Below are 10456 nucleotides of genomic sequence, written 5' to 3' on the forward strand. Positions count from 1 at the left end.
ATTGTTTTTATAGCTTGTAGGATCCATCCATTGACTCCATATTCTTTCAGGACTTCCCAAAGTTTACTTCTATCTACCTTGTCAAAAGCTTTTTCTAGGTCAGCAAATGCACAGAAAACTTTTTTCCTACTCTCAAACTTTTTTCTGTTATTTGCCTCAAGCTAAATATTTGACCCGTACCTGACCTTCCTGGCATAACCCACTTTGGACTTCCCAAATCTTCGCTTTTGTTATTTTCATTACCCTGCGATTAAGTATTTTTGAATATATTTTACTTACAGTGCTTAATAAGCTAATCCCTCTGTAATTATTGCACTCGCTTTTATCTCCCTTTCTCTTGTATATTGGTACGATAATTGCTTTTTCTCAATCGTCTGGGACGTCTCCCATCTCGAAACATAAATTTATCAATTCGCACAGTCTATGTGGTATGCACGCGCCACCGTCTTTAAGCATTTCAGCGTTAATACCGTCTACCCCGGCAGCCTTACCGTTTTTCAAGTTCTTAATTATATCCCTAACCTCAGTGACACAGACTTTTTCAATTGAGTTTTCCATCGCATCGTGTTCAACATCGCAGTTGTGGTGTCCTATAGCTTCATCTCCGAATTGTCTCCTAAAATAGTCTCTGAAAGCCTCTAGTATTTCGTATGCATCATATACCATTTCCCCCCTACTATTTCTCATTTGGGGTGTGTTCCACATGCACTAGAGGGATGAAACTTTTTTGTGGTCCTTTTGGCTCTAAATGCAGGGATAATCATTCAAAACATTTTGACTTTTCGAAATTGTGTATTTTTAACGAATTTTATAGTGTGCAGGGGTTGACTTGAGATGAGTTCCACATGCACTAGAGGGATGAAACTTTTATGTGGTACTTTTGGCTCTAAATGCAGCGATAATCATTAAAAACATTTTGACTTTTTAAAGTTCTGTATTTTTAACGAAATTTATAGTGTGAAGGGGTTGATTTGGGGTGTGTTCCACATGCATTAGAGGGATGAAACTTTTTTGTGGCACTTTTGGCTCAAAATGCAGCGATAATCATTAAAAACATTTTGACTTTGTGAAATTGTGTATTTTTATAAAAATACACAATTTCACAAAGTCAAAATTTATAGTGTGTCGAATTTTATAGTGTGCAGGGGTTGATTTGGGGTGTGTTCCATATGCACTAGAGGGATGAAACTTTTTAGTTGCACTTTCGGCACTAAATGCAGCGATAATCATTCAAAACATTTTGACTTTTTGAAGTTGTGTATTTTTAACGAATTTTATTATATTTAGGGGTTGATTTGGGGTGGGTTCCACATACGCTAGAGGGCTGAAACTTTAAGATGGGACTTTTGGCACATAATACTGTCATAAACAATGAAAACATTTTGACTTTGCAAATATTTTATTTTTCGTTTTTTTCGTTTTTTGTAAACGTTGGGAACTTCAGACTCGTTATTTTCTTGTCTATCTGACAAAGGACTCCGCACAAAATGTAAGGGAAAGGCCTTTTGGTGGATTTTACTGAGACTTGTTTACTTTGTAGTTTTATGTCTTTATAAAACTAGAACTTTCCAGTAGGGAATTGGACCAATTATGGTTAGCTTTTTTGTTGCAAGTCCTTTCAAAAATTAAAGAAAAAAGTGGGCTAGTTTTGTAATATTTTTAAAATAATGTATATAGATACGGCATTTCTTGTCGAATTTTAATTTGGTAGTCTGGCATTTTTTTGGCAGTATGCTAGCTGTCAAAAAGATTAAAAACTTGATTGGTTAACGTCTGGTGATCTGTTATATCTCGAAGTCTTACCCATATCTCCCGTAGAAAATACTTGCTAATATCTAGTCACGGGAAATTTATTGGGCAAAACTCGAACCCCTTTTCCAAGTGTACCCTTAAAAAATACGAATACCTGCAAATATAATTTTCAGTGTTAAAACTTTGAAAAAATACGTTTTTTATTTACGGAGATTATATACACTATCTTTACCGGCAAAAAGCATATTTCAAGCATACCCCACGTGGGGGCTGGTAAGCACCTCTGCGACTGGTCACAGAAATAATGAAAAGTCGCACCCCTAACCCTTTTCCCAGGCCACTTAGGGCGGGAAGGCACCCTAGGGACTGGTTAAAGAAATAATTTAATGTCGCACCCCTACCCCTTTTCCAACACCACGTGGGACCGGGAAGGCACCCTAGTGAGTAGTTACAGAAATAATTTAAGGTCGCACCCTTACCCATTCTCCAACGCCATGTGAGATCGGGATGGCACCCTTGCGACTGGTCACAGAAATAATGTAAGGTCGCACCCCTACCCATTTTCCATCGTCACGTGGGGACCGGCAGGTTCCTCTGTGACTGATCACAGAAATAATGTAAGGTCGCACCGCTACCCCTTTTTCCAACGCCACTTCGGGGCATGTAGGCACTCCTGTGACTGGTCAAAGAAATAATTTAAGGTCGCACGCCTACCCCTTTTCCAACGTCACGTAAGGGCGGAAAGGCACCCTTATGACAGGTTAAAGAAATAATTTAAGGTCTCACCTCTGCCCTTTTTCCAACGCCTCGTGGGGGTGGGTAGACACCCCTGTGACTGGTCAAAGAGATTATTTAAGGTTGCACTCCTACCCCTTTCCAACGCCACGTGGCGGCGGGAAGGCACCCCTGTGACTGACCACAGAAATAATGTTGACCTCTAACTCTTGCCAACGTCTTGTGGCGAGGCTAAAATGCATTCCTGTGATTAGTCACAAATAATGTATTATATATGTTATTGTACACAGTTCTTGTAATTTAATCGAATAATAAATTGTTTACCTAGACTCTCGGCTTCCATTAAAAATTTAGCATTTAAGTAGAAAATTCTATTATATGGTTGAAAATTCAAGTTGAAAATTCAATGGTTGAAAGTTGAAGCTATGAACGTTCATATGAACGAAATTGAAGATTTTTTTCACCGATTTTTTTTTGCCTAAATCATTTAGGATGACAAAAAATGATATTCCATCGGATGAAGTTTTCGAAATTTCTATTTTTTGAGGGGTTGAATACCCTTCCAAATCACCCATTATTCAAAAATGCCAAACATAATTTTGATTGTCGATATTTGAAAATATAAAAACGTCAAAAATGCTTTTTTTTACCTCACTAATTATAGAGTGGGTGAGAAAGTTCGGCAACACTCCTAAAAACCACACTTAATATATCCGCACCTAAAATGTTAAAAATGACAATTTTGATTGTCAATATTTGAAAATATAAAAACATGAAAGATTCTTTTTTGCTATCTCACTAATTCTAAATCTACACGCTATGAGATATTAGGTTGAAAATTTGGGTAATTACATATAAGACTCTACGCATTGTGTACATCGTACTATATTGGTACAATTATAAAAATAAATTATTTGTCACCATTACGAGGTATGTTAAGCTGGAACAACACTATCAAGGTATAGAGATGCAACCTATTTCATAATTTAGGGCTCATTTAAGGCTTATTTAGGCCTCATTTAGACCTTATATAATAATTTGCGGCTCATTTAGGGCTCTGAGAATATGATAATGAAAAATGAAAAAATTTGTTTAAACAATTTTTATTCAGACAATTATAGTAAAAATGATGTAAACAATTTTCTTTCTTCACCCGACGTTAAGGCTTACTTGGGGCTCCATAAATATGATGTTTGAGTTAAATAAAAAAACGTTTAAACAATTAGTGTTTAAACTAATTTTCCAAACAAAAATTTTCTTTCTTTTCGTTTGTATCATTTCAGGCTCATTTAAGGAGCTCGCTGAAGTTTCCAAAGTTTAAAAAAAACGAATTTACAAAAAAAAAATTTTGCGCGAGACCTAAAATTTGAAAGTTCCAAATAGATTTATTTGATGACCGAAGGTACCCGTAAAAGTTTCAACCCACTATCTCATCCGGAACACCCTCGTTTTCATCCCCTAACATAATGAAATCCCCTAACATCCAGACCGAAAATTTTATGCTTCAGAAATATTCCATCCGATGACCAAAAATACTAAAAAAAAGTTTCATTACCCTATCTCATCCGAAACACCCTCGTTTTCAACCCCTAAAATATTGATAAATCGAAAAAAAATTCAAAAAACCCCCTAACATCCAGACCTAAAATGTTATGCTTTAGAATGGTTCCATCTGATGTCCAAAGATACTAAAAAAAGTTTCTCTTCTCTATCTCATCCGGAACACTCCGTTTTCAAACGCTAAAATATTGAAAAATCGAAAAAAAATTCCCAAAAATCCCCTAACTTCCAGACCTAAAATTGTATGCTTCAGAATGGTTCCATCTGATGTCCAAATACACTAAAAAAAGTTTTATTCCCCTATCTCACCCGGAACACTCTGTTTTCAGCCCCTAAATTATTGAAATATCCCTAAAATATTGAAAAATCCCCTTCCAGACCTAAAATTTGATGTCATGAAATAGTTCACCTAATATCTTTAAAAATTACCTTAAGTCTCTTCTCTTTAGACTCTTTTTGACTAATAATAATTATAGATGCAAAAAATCATATCAAATTCTACTATTCCTGATAAGAAGAGTTGAGGTTTTATACCCGATTTAAAAAAAGGTTATTTTCATTTGCTTTACCACTGTGCATGGTTAGTCCTCGCATCTCTTATTCTCCTTCTACTCTGGAATTTTTTTAAATAACCCTGTTAAAGTTGTTAAAATTCTTTGAAATTCCTTTAAATTACAAAAATAATTTTAAAATTCCTTGACATCTTTTAAAACATCCTTAATTATTTAAAATCCTTAAAAAATCTTTTGAAATTTTTTAAAGCTCTTAAAAATATCTTGAAATTTTTAAATATCCGAAATATTTCAAATCCTTTAAAATCTCATATTAAATTTCTGTTATCAATAGAAAATTCCTTGGAATCTTTTAAAATTCTCTCAAATTTGTCAAAATCTTTTGAAATACCTGGAACTTATTTTTAAGATTTGTAAAGTACTTTGGAGTTTTTATAAACCCTTCTAAGATTTCAAAAGATTTTGAAGTATTATAAATATTTGAGGATGTTTTAAAATATTTCATGGAATTTTCAATTTATTTTGAGAATTGAAAGGAATTTAAAAGAATTAAAAAATTCTAGAAGGGTAATTTTTTAAGGATTTTAAATATTTCAGGATGTTTTAAAAGATGTCAAGGAATTTTCAACTTATTTTTATAATTAAAAGGAATTTCAAAGAACTTTAACAATTTTAGCAGGGTTATTTAAAAAATTCTAAAGTACTTTCGAAATCTTTAAAAGATGTCAAGGTCTTTCAAAATATTTTGAAGGTTTCGAAATATGAGTATTTTAAAAGGTTCCAAGGAATTTTAAATTTTTTACAGTAATTTAATATGAGATTTTAAAGGGTTTGAAATTATATAGGATATTTTAAAACATTCCAAGGAATTTTCAATTAGTTTAAATAATTTAAAGCCATTTCAAAGAATTTGAACGATTTTTTTTTATATTTTCGGGTTGAAAATAAAAGTACTTTGTTAAAATTTTAGTTTTTTTTTGGTTGATGATTCATCAATTTAGTTAGAAAAATTAGTTTTCTTAAAATTTAAGTACTTTGTAGAAAATTCTTTTTGTTTTTGGTTAAAAATTAATTTTTTAAACTACAAGTTTAACTATTCTATGTTTCATTGAAAAGTTATCTTTTTTAGTTAAAATTTTTTGTATTTTATTGAATACTCATTTTCCTTGGTACAAAATTAATCTTTTTTGTCGAAAATTTAAATATAATTAAACATTAATTTGTTGTATAGAAAATTAGTCTTTATGGAAAGTTAATTTGTTTTGTGCAAAATTCATGTATTTTATTAAGAATGCCTTTTTTAAGTATAAAATTAGCTTTCTGGATGGAAATTGAATGAATGAATCTTATTTCCTTCTGCGCAATTAAAGTTATTTTTTAAATTACTTTTACTTAATAAATATGTGTTAAAAATTGTTTCGTTTGTTAAATTAATATTCATTAGCTGCAGTGGTAAAGGGTGGCGCGCTATCAAACTCGGCCCTGGGCCTTCTTGCGTACCTCTAAGCTCTGTCAGAAATTGATATTATGTTCATTTTCTCAGTTTTCTGACTTCGCTTCACCATCACTCGCTCGCCTTCGGTTCCGGTCGAGTCGGATCGGATGGTGGAGACACGAGGAGAGACGATGATAGATGAGCCAAAGCGATAGGATAAAGATAAAGCATAGACACATTGGGACTATTCCGGGACTACCTATAGTTTATATTCTATAGTCTCTGTACCATTCAAGTTGCATCTTCTTTATAGTATTCCGCAAGGGCAAAAGGTGACTAATTACAAACGGTCGTCACCCAACCAATAAATTTTATTATTTTCTGGAATTTGGGAAGTCATATCTTGTAAATTATTCAACATAAGACATAAATTTGTACATTCACGTCATTTATGATTAAGAAAGTACTATAAGTCTGAAATTGGACACCACAGTTTTTCAACCGATTTCCACGTTTTGAGACCCCCTGAAGCCGAAAATCAAGTTTTAGAGATGGACTCTGTATGTCCGTCCGTCTGTCCGTTCATACTCACAATAACTCTCAATTAAATAAACAGATCAAATCGCGTTTTGATGCACTTTATTTGTTTTAAAAGAAAGAACGATTTCGTTAACCCGCTGTTTTGGATGAAAATTCAAAAAAACAACTATGATAGTCTGGATGTTAGGGGATTTAAAAATTTTTTTTTCGATTTTTCATTATTTTAGGGGTTGAGAACGGGGTGTTCTGGATGATATAAGGAAATGAAACTTTTTTTAGTGTCTTTGGACATCAGATGGAACCATTCTGAGGCATAACATTTTCAAATGAGGTAGGGTAATGAAACTTTTTTTAGTATCTTTGGTCATCAAATAGAACGATTCTATTGGCTAGTAATTTTTGACAGTTTTACTTTTCTTAATCCATTTTCGGACTAAATGGTCTAAAATTTCTTAATATATGAATAAATAAAAAAAGCTCAAAATATTTGAGTATTTGGGTATTTTTCAACATATCGTACCAAAATCTGTCACTCGCTCTCGGTACATAGCGAATGAGCGTGCGAGGAGAAGGCATGAAGAAGCAAGCGCTCGGAGTTCGCAGAATTAGCTGGACTCGTAAAAGGAGAATAAGAGAAGCGAGGACCAACCATACACAGTGGTAGAGCAAATGAAAATAACCTTTTTGTAAATCGGGTATAAAATCTCAACTCTTCTTATCGGGAACAGTAGAATTTTATATTATTTTTTGCATCTGTAATTATTATTAGTCAAATGAGGGATGACTTCTTGCATCCTTTCAATATCTTATAAAAAACAGGGTATTCTCATAGAGTCTAAAGAGAAGAGGCTTACGGTAATTTTTTAGACATTAGCTGGAACTATTTCATGACATCAAATTTTAGTCTGGATGTAAGGGGATTTTTCAATATTTTAGGGATATTTCAATATGTTAGGGGCTGAAAACGGGGTGTTCTGGATAAGATAGGGGAATAAAACTTTTTTTAGTGTCTGTGGACATCAGATGGAACCATTCTGAAGCATACAATTTTAGGTCTGGAAGTTAGGGGATTTTTTTTCGATTTTTTAATATTTTAGGGGTTGAAAACGAGATGTTCCGGATGAGATAGAGAAATGAAACTTTTTTTAGTATCTTTGGACATCAGATGGAACCATTCTGAAGCATAACATTTTAGGTCTGGATGTTAGGGAATTTTTTTCGATTTTTCAATAGTTTAGGGGTTGAAAACGAGGTGTTCCGGATGAGATATGGGAATGACACTTTTTTTTAGTAACTTTGGACATCAGATGGAACCATTCTGAGGCATAAAATTTTAGGCCTGGATGTTAGGGGATTTTTTGAAATTTTTTTTCGCTTAAACAAAATTCGTTTAAACAAAATTTGGAAAACAAATTAACAAAAAATGGTTTAAAAGACAATTTTTTAGAAAAATTGTTCAGAAAAAAAAACTTTTGAAAACAAAATTTCGATTTAAAACATGTTTCTAAAAACAGTACATTTATCTTACATCTAATATACGGGCTATATAATAAAAAAATTAATTAGAAAAAATGTTAAATTTTTCTTAACTTTTTGCAGCTGTAGCTTATGAATAAGGTTTTTTGTATGGACTTTCAATTATGTAAGTGTAGAGTAATTGTCAAGATTCCCGACTGCTATACTGCCGTGATATTTAAGAAAACAGTATCTACACAAACACGAAATAATTAAAGAAAACTGTTTAAATCATTTTTCGTGTAGATCGCTCATTTAAAATTACTTATCAAACTTTTTTATCGGTCTTGGCTAATTTACAGGTGATCTTCTCATTTCTGAAAAAAATTAAATAAATTGTTACTTTGTTATAAAAAATGCAGATACTGCAAAAAATGTGAACTGAAATTACGCTAAAACGCCTTATCTGTAGAAACTGCTTTCTTACGAACATCGGGCCTCGGATAGCATCCTTGATGTTCACAAGAAAGCTGTATCTGCAAAAAATTTGAATTTACGACTGGCTCGTCTTATTAATTAATTTTAGAAAATATTTATTTTAATAAAGGAAATATTTATTTAATTACGCTTGATTCTTGAATGTCTTCACAACATGATTATTCTGGGTACAGCGCATAGAGTCGCAAATGGAAGAGATCCTCTTCTTAAAATGGTCAGGAATCACGAAAGAAGTGGACAAAGGAGCGTGTCTGTACAAAGCAGCGGAGGTGGCTGCTGAAACACTCGGACTTAACTTCAGTAATAGGGGTGAGCAAAATGCATCAAATCTTATCTATCTCGAGTACTCACTCCTGAAAGCCCGGATGAAGAAAGCACAAGAGAAAAACTTTCGTGAACAGCTTCTCGATAAGAGGATGCACGGTATTTTCCACAGAAATGTGGAGGATCAGACTCTTTCCTTTCTTTCCGTCCCCATATCTCTGCTCCATATCCTAATACCGGTCATAACAGCGTGCTACTTTTTTTTATCCTTTCTCTTATATGAGCTCTATGATCTTCATTCGTTGTGTCAAGATATGTCCTAAATATTTAAACTCTTTTACTTCTTCTAACGTTATTCCCTTCCATTTCCTCGACCATTCTTTCTTGCTTCCCCCTTCTTCCCCCTTCTTTTCTAAACCTCATTACCTTTGTCTTTTCTACATTTAAATTCAGCTTTTTCCCATCTAAGTATTTCTCTAATCCTGTAATTAAGCCTGCCATCCTTTTTTCATCCTCTGCCATCAACAGTATGTCTGCGTATGCTAGTCTATATATCTTAATATATTAAATAAAATTGGGCTCAGAGGACATCCTTGCGTCACTGCTCTCACCAACCAGGTACTATTTCCTACTTGCTCTCCTACCTTTACTCTGCTTTTTGTCCCTCTAAAAATTTCCATACTCTCTTTATTAATCCCTCTCTTATCCCCCTTTTTATCATAACTTTTTCTGTTTCTCCTCGGTCTAATGAGTCAAACGCCGCCTTTAAGTCCACGAACATTGCCATCATTGCCCCGTTTTCCTTTTAATTCTTTTATTTACTAGATAGCTCAGAACATATATGTTGTCCACTACCACCATTTCTTTTCTAAACCCTGTCTGATTCGGTGACTCGATCTTTTTTTCTTTAACTTCTTTCTTCAATCTCTCCGACAAAATAGTTACATATACTTTATACAGTGTTGGCATCAACGTCACCCCCCTATAATCTTTAACATCCTCTCCTTTGCGTTTCTTCACTATTAGTATAATGACTCCTGCTTCCCATATCTCTGGACACCCCTCTACTCTCCATACTCGATTACACATTATCCATGTCCATTCCTCTAGGTCTTTCCATCCATATTTCTATACTTCACTTGGAATCTCATCGATACCAGGTGCCTTTCCATCCTTCATTATTCCTAAAACCTTGAAACTATTTCTTCCCTCGTTATGTCCTCTTCATCATCTCTTTCTCTACCATATTTTCCTCCCTTTCTAACTTTTCTCTCTACAACTCCTAGCAAATCCAAAAAATATTTCTTACATTCTACCATTTCAATATCTTGGTTTACTCTATTCTTTTTATTTATCTTTTTACTACCTTCCATACTTCTTCCTCCGTCCTAGCCTTCTCCGCCTCTTCCTCAAACCTTTTATTCTCTTTCTTTTGATCATGCAACTCACAAGGAAGGTACCCGAGGTGTACCTCACCGATTTTCTTGAAATTGTGATATGTTGTAGAACATCAAAAAATATTCGACACGTATTATTTTTATACGTGCTCATAAGCCTATTTAAGGGGTGAAAACCACCCTTGAATTTCACCCCTAAAAACACATTTTTTAAATTTCTCGAATACAATTCGTAATTTTTTACTGAAACAAAGTGGGTAACACTTGTTATTGAAAAGCACATATTTATGCATTATTTTTAGTCATCA

At 33.5% G+C, this 10456-nt stretch overlaps 1 protein-coding gene across 1 annotated transcript in view; it reads left to right on the forward strand.

Moving 5' to 3' along the window:
- The first annotated feature begins 8757 nt into the window (after window positions 1-8757).
- The window catches only part of LOC117168817, a 163099-nt gene continuing 161400 nt past the window's right edge, over window positions 8758-10456 (forward strand). Inside the window, exon 1 of the mRNA XM_033354656.1 lies at window positions 8758-8796. The gene's annotated coding sequence lies outside the window, so the exon portion shown is untranslated. The remainder of the gene's footprint in view (window positions 8797-10456) is intronic.

This window comes from Belonocnema kinseyi, chromosome 3 (genome assembly GCF_010883055.1).
Source record: "Belonocnema kinseyi isolate 2016_QV_RU_SX_M_011 chromosome 3, B_treatae_v1, whole genome shotgun sequence".
Classification (NCBI taxonomy): Eukaryota; Metazoa; Arthropoda; class Insecta; order Hymenoptera; family Cynipidae; genus Belonocnema; species Belonocnema kinseyi.